Source organism: Seriola aureovittata, chromosome 5 (assembly GCF_021018895.1).
Source record: "Seriola aureovittata isolate HTS-2021-v1 ecotype China chromosome 5, ASM2101889v1, whole genome shotgun sequence".
Classification (NCBI taxonomy): domain Eukaryota; kingdom Metazoa; phylum Chordata; class Actinopteri; order Carangiformes; family Carangidae; genus Seriola; species Seriola aureovittata.
Genome location: NC_079368.1, coordinates 30,800,914 through 30,811,214, shown reverse-complemented (window position 1 = coordinate 30,811,214; position 10,301 = coordinate 30,800,914).

The following is a 10,301-nucleotide window of genomic DNA, read 5'->3' as shown; positions in this document are numbered from 1 at the left end:
AGTCATAGTATAGTATGGCATAAAATGTCAAAAAACGACATACTATAAGGCATAAAAAGTCATAATATAGTAAGGCATAAAAAGTCATAAAATATTCATGGTACAGTAAGGCATAAAAAGTCATAAAAACAACGTAGTATAGCAAAGCATAAAAAGTCATAGTAGTAAGGCTTAAAACGTCATAAAAAAAGTCATAGTTAAGTAAGGCATGAAAAGACATAGTATAGTAAGGTGTAAAAAGTCATAGTATAGTAAGACATAAAAAGTCATAAAAAAGTCATAGTTTAGTAAGGCATAAAAAGTAATAAAAACGACATAGTATAGCAAGGCATAAAAAGTCATAGCATAGTAAAGAATAAAAAGTCATAAAAATGACATAGTATAGTAAGGAATAAAAAGTCATAAAAAAGTAATATTTTAGTAAGGCATAAAATGTAAAAAAAAAGTAATATTTTAGTAAGGCATAAAATGTCAAAAAAACGACATAGTATAGCAAGGCATAAAAAGTCATAGTATAGTAAAGAATAAAAAGTCATAAAAAGTCAAAGTATATTAAGGTATAAAAAGTCATAAAAAAGTCATAGTATAGCAAGGCATAAAAATTCATAGTATAGTAAAAGATAAGAAGTCATAAAAAAGTCATAGTTTAGTAAGGCATAAAATGTCAAAAAACAACATAGTATAGCAACGCATAAAAAGTCATAGTATAGTAAAGTATAAAAAGTCATAAAAACGACATAGGACAGTAAGGTATATAAAGTAATAAAAATGACATAGTATAGCAAGGCATAAAAAGTCATAGTATGGTAACATAAAAAGTAATAAAAAAAGTCATAGTTTAGCAAGGCATAAAAAGTAATAAAAACGACATAGTATAGTAAGACATAAAAAGTCATAGTATAGCAAGGCATAAAAAGTCATAAAAAATTCATATTTTAGTAAGGCATGAAATGTCAAAAAACGACATAGTATAGTAAGGCATAAAAAGTCATAATATAGTAAAGAATAAAAAGTCATAAAAAAGTCATTGTATAGTAAGGCATAAAAAGTTATAAAAACGAGATAGTATAGCAAGGCATAAAAAGTCATAGTATAGTAAGACATAAAAAGTCATAGAAAAGTCATATTTTAGTAAGGCATAAAATGTCAAAAAAACGACATAGTATAGGAAGGCAAAAAAGTCATTGTATAGTAAAGAATAAAAAGTCATAAAAAAGTCATATTTAAGTAAGACATAAAAAGTCATAAAAAAGTCATAGTATAGCAAGGCATAAAAAGTAATAAAAACGACATAGTATAGTAAGACATAAAAAGTCATATATTAGTAAGGCATAAAAAGTCATAAAAACAACATAGTATAGCAAGGCATAAAAAGTCATAGTATAGTAAGACATAAAAAGTCATAATTTAGAAAGGCATAAAAAGTAATAAAAACGACATAGTATAGCAAGGCATAAAAAGTCATAGCATAGTAAAGAATAAAAAGTCATAAAAATGACATAGTATAGTAAGGCATAAAAAGTCATAAAAAAGTTATATATTAGTAAGGCATAAAAAGTCATAAAAACAAAATAGCATAGCAAGGCATAAAAAGTCATAGTATAGTAAGACATAAAAAGTCATAAAAAAGTCATAGTTTAGTAAGGCATAAAAAGTCATAATATAGTAAAGAATAAAAAGTCATAAAAATGACATAGTATAGTAAGGCATAAAAAGTTATAAGAAGGTCATATTTTAGTAAGGCATAAAATCTAAAAAAAAACGACATAGTATAGTAAGGCATAAAAAGTCATAGTATAGTAAGACATAAAAAGTCATAAAAAAGTGATAATAAAATAAGGCATAAAAATCATAAAAAAGTCATAATAAAATAAGGCATAAAAAGTCATAAAAAAGTCATAGTTAAGTAAGGCATGAAAAGACATAGTATAGTAAGGTGTAAAAACTCATAGTAAAGTAAGACATAAAAAGTCAAAAAAGTCATAGTATAGTAAGGCATGAAAAGTTATAAAAACAACATATTATAGCAAGGCATAAAAAGTCATAGTATGGTAACATAAAAAGTCATAAAAAAGTCATAGTTTAGTAAGGCATAAAAAGTAATAAAAACGACATAGTATAGTAAGACATAAAAAGTCATAGTATAGCAAGGCATAAAAAGTCATAGTATAGTAAAGAATAAAAAGTCATAAAAAGTCATAGTATATTAAGGTATAAAAAGTCATAAAAACAACATAGTATAGCAAGGCATAAAAAGTCATAATATAGTAAGGCATAAAAAGTCATAGCATAGTAAGGCATAAAAAGTCATAAAAACAACATAGTATAGCAAGGCATAAAAAGTCATCATATAGTAAGACATGAAAAGTCATAAAAAAGTCATAGTTTAGTAAGGCATAAAATGTCAAAAAACAACATAGTATAGCAACGCATAAAAAGTCATAGTGTAGTAAAGTATAAAAAGTCATAAAAAAGTCATAAAAACGACATAGGACAGTAAGGTATAAAAAGTCATAAAAAGTCATAGTATATTAAGGTATAAAAAGTCATAAAAAAGTCATAGTATAGTAAGGCTTAAAACGTCATAAAAAATTCATAGTATAGTAAGGCATGAAAAAAAAGTATAGCAAGGCATAAAAAGTCATAATATATTAAGACATAAAAAGTCATAAAAAAGTAATATTTTAGTAAGACATAAAATGTAAGAAACAACATAGTATAGCAATGCATAAAAAGTCATAATATAGTAAAGTATAAAAAGTCATAAAAAAGTCATAGTATAGCAAGGCATAAAAAGTCATAGTTTAGTAAAGAATAAAAAGTCATAAAAATGACATAGTATAGTAAGGCATAAAAAGTCATAAAAAGGTCATATATTAGTAAGGCATAAAAAGTCATAAAAACAACATAGTATAGCAAAGGACAAAAAGTCATAGTATAGTAAGGCTTAAAACGTCATAAAAAAGTCATAATTAAGTAAGGCATGAAAAGTCATAGTATAGTAAGGTGTAAAAACTCATAGTAAAGTAAGACATAAAAAGTCATAAAAAAGTCATTGTATAGTAAGGCATAAAAAGTTATAAAAACGAGATAGTATAGGAAGGCATAAAAAGTCATAGCATAGTAAAGAATAAAAAGTCATAAAAACGACATAGTATAGTAAGGCATAAAAAGTCATAGTATGGTAACATAAAAAGTCATAAAAAAGTCATAATATAGTAAGGCATAAAAAGTCATAAAAACAACATAGTATAGCAAAGGACAAAAAGTCATAGTATAGTAAGGCTTAAAACGTCATAAAAAAGTCATAATTAAGTAAGGCATGAAAAGTCATAGTATAGTAAGGTGTAAAAACTCATAGTAAAGTAAGACATAAAAAGTCATAAAAAAGTCATTGTATAGTAAGGCATAAAAAGTTATAAAAACGAGATAGTATAGGAAGGCATAAAAAGTCATAGCATAGTAAAGAATAAAAAGTCATAAAAATGACATAGTATAGTAAGGCATAAAAAGTCATTGTATAGTAAGGCATAAAAAGTTATAAAAACGAGATAGTATAGCAAGGCATAAAAAGTCATAGCATAGTAAAGAATAAAAAGTCATAAAAATGACATAGTATAGTAAGGCATAAAAAGTCATTGTATAGTAAGGCATAAAAAGTTATAAAAACGAGATAGTATAGCAAGGCATAAAAAGTCATAGCATAGTAAAGAATAAAAAGTCATAAAAAAGTCATAATATAGTAAGGCATAAAAAGTCATAAAAACAACATAGTATAGCAAAGCATAAAAAGTCATAGTATAGTAAGACTTAAAAAGTCATAAAAAAGTCATATATTAGTAATGCATAAAAAGTCATAGTATAGTAAGACATCAAAAGTCATAAAAAGGTCATAGCTTAGTGAGGCATAAAAAGTAATAAAAACGACATAGTATAGTAAGGCATAAAAAGTCATAGCATAGTAAAGAATAAAAAGTCATAAAAATGACATAGTATAGTAAGGCATAAAAAGTTATAAAAAAGTCATATTTTAGTAAGGCATAAAATCTAAAAAAAAACGACATAGTATAGTAAGGCATAAAAAGTCATAGTATAGCAAGGCATAAAAAGTCATAATATAGTAAGACATAAAAAGTCATTAAAAAGTCATATATTAGTAAGGCATAAAAAGTCATAAAAACGACAAAGTATAGTAAGGCATAAAAAGTCATAAAAAAGTCATATATTAGTAAGGCATAAAAAGTCATAAAAACGACATAGTATCTTAAAACATAAAAAGTCATATTAAAGCAAGGCATAAAAATTAATAGTATAGTAAGACATAAAAGGTCATAAAAAAGTGATATTTTAGTAAGGCATAAAATGTCAAAAAACGACATAGTATAGTAAGGCATAAGAAGTCATAGCATAGTAAAGAATAAAAAGTCATAAAAATGACATAGTATAGTAAGGCATAAAAAGTCATAAAAACGACATAGCATAGCAAGGCATAAAAAAGTCATAGTATAGTAAGACATAAAAAGTCATAAAAAGGTCATAATTTAGTGAGGCATAAAAAGTAATAAAAACGACATAGTATAGTAAAGCATAAAAAGTCATAGTATAGTAAGGCTTAAAACGTCATCAAAAAAATTCATAGTATAGCAAGGCATAAAAAGTCATAGTATAGTAAGACATAAAAAGGCATAAAAAAGTCATATTTTAGTAAGACATAAAATCTCAAAAAAACGACATAGTATAGTAAGGCATAAAAAGTTATAGTATAGTAAAGAATAAAAATTCATAAAAAAGTCATTTTAATAAGGCATAAAAAGTCATAAAAACAACATAGTATAGTAAGGCATAAAAAGTCATAGTATAGCAAGGCATAAAAAGTCATAGTATAGTAAGACATAAAAAGTCATAAAAAAGTCATAGTATAGTAAGGCATAAAAAGTTATAAAAACGACATAGTATAGGAAGGCATAAAAAGTCATAGTATGGTAACATAAAAAGTCATAAAAAAAGTCATAGTTTAGTAAGGCATAAAAAGTAATAAAAAAAAACATAGTATAGTAAGACATACAAAGTCATAGTATAGTAAGGCATAAAAAATCATAGTATAGTAAAGAATAAAAAGTCATAAAAAAGTCATATTTTAGTAAGGCATAAAAAGTCATAAAAACAACATAGTATGGTAAGGCATAAAAAGTCATAGTTAGTAAACAATAAAAATTCATAAAAATGACATAGTTTAGTAGGGCATAAAAAGTCATAAAAACGACATAGTATAGTAAGGCATAAAAAGTCATAAAAATGACATAGTATAGTAAGGCATAAAAAGTCATAGTATAGTAAGACATAAAAAGTCATAAAAATGACATAGTATAGTAAGACATAAAAAGTCATAAAAAAGTCATAGTTTAGTAAGGCATAAAAAGTAATAAAAACGAGATAGTATAGCAAGGCATAAAAAGTCATAGTATAGTAAGACATAAAAAGGCATAAAAAAGTCATATTTTAGTAAGGCATAAAATCTCAAAAAAACGACATAGTATAGTAAGACATAAAAAGTCATAAAAAAGTCATAGTTTAGTAAGGCATAAAAAGTTATAAAAACGACATACTATAAGGCATAAAAAGTCATAGTATAGTAAGAAATAAAAAGTCATAAAAAGTCATAGTTTAGTAAGGCATAAAAATTAATAAAAACGACATAGTATAGTAAGGCATAAAAAGTTATAAGAAAGTCATATTTTAGTAAGGCATAAAATCTCAAAATAACGACATAGTATAGCAAGGCATAAAAAGTCATAGTATAGTAAGGCATAAAAAGTCATAAAAACAACATAGTATAGCAAAGCATGAAAAGACATAGTATAGTAAGGTGTAAAAACTCATAGTAACGTAAGACATAAAAAGTCATAAAAAAGTCATAGTATAGTAAGGCATAAAAAGTTATAAAAACGACATAGTATAGCAAGGCATAAAAAGTCATAGTATGGTAACATAAAAAGTCATAAAAAAAGTCATAGTTTATTAAGGCATAAAAAGTCGTAGAAACGACATAGTATCTTAAGACATAAAAAGTCATAGTATAGTAAGGCATAAAAAGTCATAGAATAGTAAGACATAAAAAGTCATAAAAAAGTCATTGTATAGTAAGGCATAAAAAGTCATAGTATAGTAAGGCTTAAAACGTCATAAAAAAGTCATAGTTAAGTAAGGCATGAAAAGTCATAGTATAGTAAAGAATAAAAATTCATAAAAAAGTCATTTTAGTAAGGCATAAAAAGTCATAAAAACAACATAGTTTAGTAAGGCATAAAAAGTCATAGTATAGCAAGGCATAAAAAGTCATAGTATAGTAAGACATAAAAAGTCATAAAAAAGTCATAATATAGTAAGACATAAAAAGTCATAAAAACAACATAGTATAGCAAAGCATAAAAAGTCATAGTATAGTAAGATGTAAAAACTCATAGTATAGCAAAGCATAAAAAGTCATAAAAAACGACATACTATAGTAAGGTGTAAAAACTCATAGTAACGTAAGACATAAAAAGTCATAAAAAACGACATACTATAGTAAGGCATAAAAAGTCATAAAAACAACATAGTTTAGTAAGGCATAAAAAGTCATAGTATAGCAAGGCATAAAAAGTCATAGTATAGTAAGGCTTAAAACGTCATAAAAAAGTCATAGTTAAGTAAGGCATGAAAAGACATAGTATAGTAAGGTGTAAAAACTCATAGTAAAGTAAGACATTAAAAGTCATAAAAAAGTCATTGTATAGTAAGGCATAAAAAGTTATAAAAACGAGATAGTATAGCAAGGCATAAAAAGTCATAGTATAGTAAGACATAAAAAGTCAAAAAAAGTCATAGTATAGTAAGACATAAAAAGTCATAAAAAAGTCATATATTAGTAAGGCGTAAAAAGTCATAGTATAGTAAGACATAAAAAGTCATAGTTTAGTAAAGAATAAAAAGTCATAAAAATGACATAGTATAGTAAGGCATAAAAAGTCATATATTAGTAAGGCATAAAAAGTCATAAAAACGACATAGTATAGTAAGGCATAAAAAGTCATAGTATAGTAAGGCTAAAACGTCATAAAAAAGTCATAGTTAAGTAAGGCATGAAAAGACATAGTATAGTAAGGTGTAAAAACTCATAGTTTAGTAAGGCATAAAAAGTCATAAAAAAGTCATATATTAGTAAGGCATAAAAAGTCATAAAAACAACATAGCATAGCAAGGCATAAAAAGTCATAGTATAGTAAGACATAAAAAGTCATAAAAAGGTCATAGTTTAGTGAGGCATAAAAAGTAATAAAAACGACATCGTATAGTAAGGCATAAAAAGTCATGAAAACAACATAGTATAGCAAAGCATAAAAAGTCATAGTATAGTAAGGCTTAAAACGTCATAAAAACAACATAGTATAGTAAGGCATAAAAAGTCATAAAAAAGTCATATATTAGTAAGGCATAAAAAGTCATAAAAACAACATAATATAGCAAGGCATAAAAAGTCATAGTATAGTAAGACATAAAAAATCATAAAAAAGTCATAGTTTAGTAGGGCATAAAAAGTCATAAAAACGACATAGTATAGTAAGGCATAAAAAGTCATAAAAACAACATAGTATAGTAAGGCATAAAAATTCATAGTATAGTAAGGCATAAAAAGTCATAAAAACAACATAGTATAGCAAAGCATGAAAAGACATAGTATAGTAAGGTGTAAAAACTCATAGTAACGTAAGACATAAAAAGTCATAAAAAACGACATACTATAGTAAGGCATAAAAAGTCATAGTATAGTAAGGCTTAAAACGTCATAAAAAAGACATAGTTAAGTAAGGCATGAAAAGACATAGTATAGCAACGCATAAAAAGTCATAGTATAGTAAAGTATAAAAAGTCATAAAAACAACATAGTACAGTAAGGTATAAAAAGTCATAAAAAGTCATAATATATTAAGGTATAAAAAGTCATAAAAAAGTCTTATTATAGTAAGGCATTTAAAGTTAAAAAAAAACTACATAGTATAGTAAGGCATAAAAATTCATAGTATAGTAAGGCATAAAAAGTCATAGTATAAAAGAGAATAAAAAGTCATAAAAAAGTCATAGTATAGCAAGGCATAAAAAATACATAAAGTAGTAAGGTATGAAAAGTCATAAAAACGTCATAGTATAGTAAGGCTTAAAACGTCATAAAAAAGTCATATTATAGTAAGGCATAAGAAGTCATAAAAAAGTCATATTTTAGTAAGGCATAAAATGTCAAAAAAACGACATAGTATAGTAAGGCATAAAGAGTCATAGTATAGTAAAGAATAAAAAGTCACAAAAAGTCATAAAAAAGTCATAGTATAGGAAGGCATAAAAAGTCATATTTTAGTAAGACATAAAAAGTCATATTATAAAAGAGAATAAAAAGTCATAAAAAAGTCATATTATAGTAAAGAATAAAAAGTCATAAAAACGACATAGTACAGTAAGATATAAAAAGTCATAGTACATTAAGGTATAAAAAGTCATAAAAAAGTCATAGTATAATAAGGCATGGAAAGACATAGTATAGTCAGGCATAAAAAGTAATAACGAAATAGTACAGTAAGGCATAAAAAGTCATGAAAAAGTCAAACCATAGGAAGCCATTTGAAGTCATATTATAGTAGGGCATAAAAAGTCATAAAAACAAAAGAATATAGTAAGGTATAAAACATCATAGGCGTAAAGAATAAAAAGTCATAAAAAAGTCACAATATAGTAAGCCACTTACACTTATAGGATGGTAAGGCATAAAAATGTATAAAAAAGTGAAGTTGCAAGCCATTTGAAGTCATATTATAGTAGGGCATAAAAAGTCATAAAAACGATATAGTATAGTGAGGCATAAAACATTATGGTATAGTAAGGCATAAAAAGTCATAATAATGTCATATTAAAGTAAAGCATCAAAAGCAAAAGTATAGTAAGGTAGAGTAACGACATAGCATAGTAAGGCATATGAAGTCATAGCATACTAAGGCACAAATTCAGTGTAGTGGCACCGCAAAGCACAGTGGATCACACAGGCGCCTCATATATAGAGGCTGTAATCCTCGCTGCAGCTGTCTCCCTACTGTACTGTCCATTAAAGGCAAAAAAGCCGAAAAATTATATGAGAGATTACCCAGGGCGGCGCTTCGGAAAAGAGCGACTCAGAAGGCTGGGGCTGACATATGTTACTCAGCGTGACGAGACAAGAACGTAGATACCAAACTTGTGGGCTGACATATGTTACTCAGCGTGACGAGCCGAGTCCGTAGATACCAAATTTGTGGACTTTCGACAAAAATTTTTTTTGGAGATTACAACACAGAATTTAATGGTACGCCACGGCAGCATATGATAGACTACCCATGGCGGCCCTTCGGAAGGGAGCTACACAGAAGGGTCTTGCTGACATATGTTACTCGGCGTGACGAGCCGAGTCCGTATATACCAAACTTTTTGACTTTCTACAAACTTTTATGTTTCGAGGTTACAACACAGACTTTAACAGTGCGCCAAGGGCGGTCTCTCATATGCTGCCCGGGGACACGGTTAAAGTCTGTGTTTTAATAATTTCCAAAAAATTTTTTCAAAAGTCCACAAATTTGGTGTCTACGGACTCGACTCGTCACGCTGAGTAACATATGTCAGCCCCAGCCTTCTGAGTCGCTCCCTTCCGGAGGGCCGCCATGGGTCATCTCTCATATGCTGAGGTGCCACACCATTAAGACTAGTGTGAATGTCACAACGGAAAAGTTTGTCCAAAGTCCACAAGTTTGGTGTCTACGGACTCGGCTCGTCACGCTGAGTAACATATGTCAGCCCCAGCCTTCTGAGTCGCTCCCTTCCGAAGGGCCGCCATGGGCGGTCTCTCATATGCTGCCGGGAGACACGGTTAAATTCTGTGTTTTAATAATTTCCAAAAAATTTTCTCAAAAGTCCACAAATTTGGTATCTACGGAATCGGCACGTCACGCTGAGTAACTTATGTCAGCCCCAGGTTTCTAAGTCCCTCCCTTCGGAAGGGATGCCTCGTTAAACGTCTCCGAGGCCCGCTTGCTGGGACGAAAAATTTTGTCAAAAGTCCACAAATTGGGTATCTACGGACTCGGCTCGTCACGCTGAGTAACATATGTCAGCCCCAGCCTTCTGAGTCGCTCCTTCCGAAGGGTCATCTCTCATATGCTGAGGTGCCACACCATTAAGACTAGTGTGAATGTCACAACGGAAAAGTTTGTCCAAAGTCCACAAGTTTGGTGTCTACGGACTCG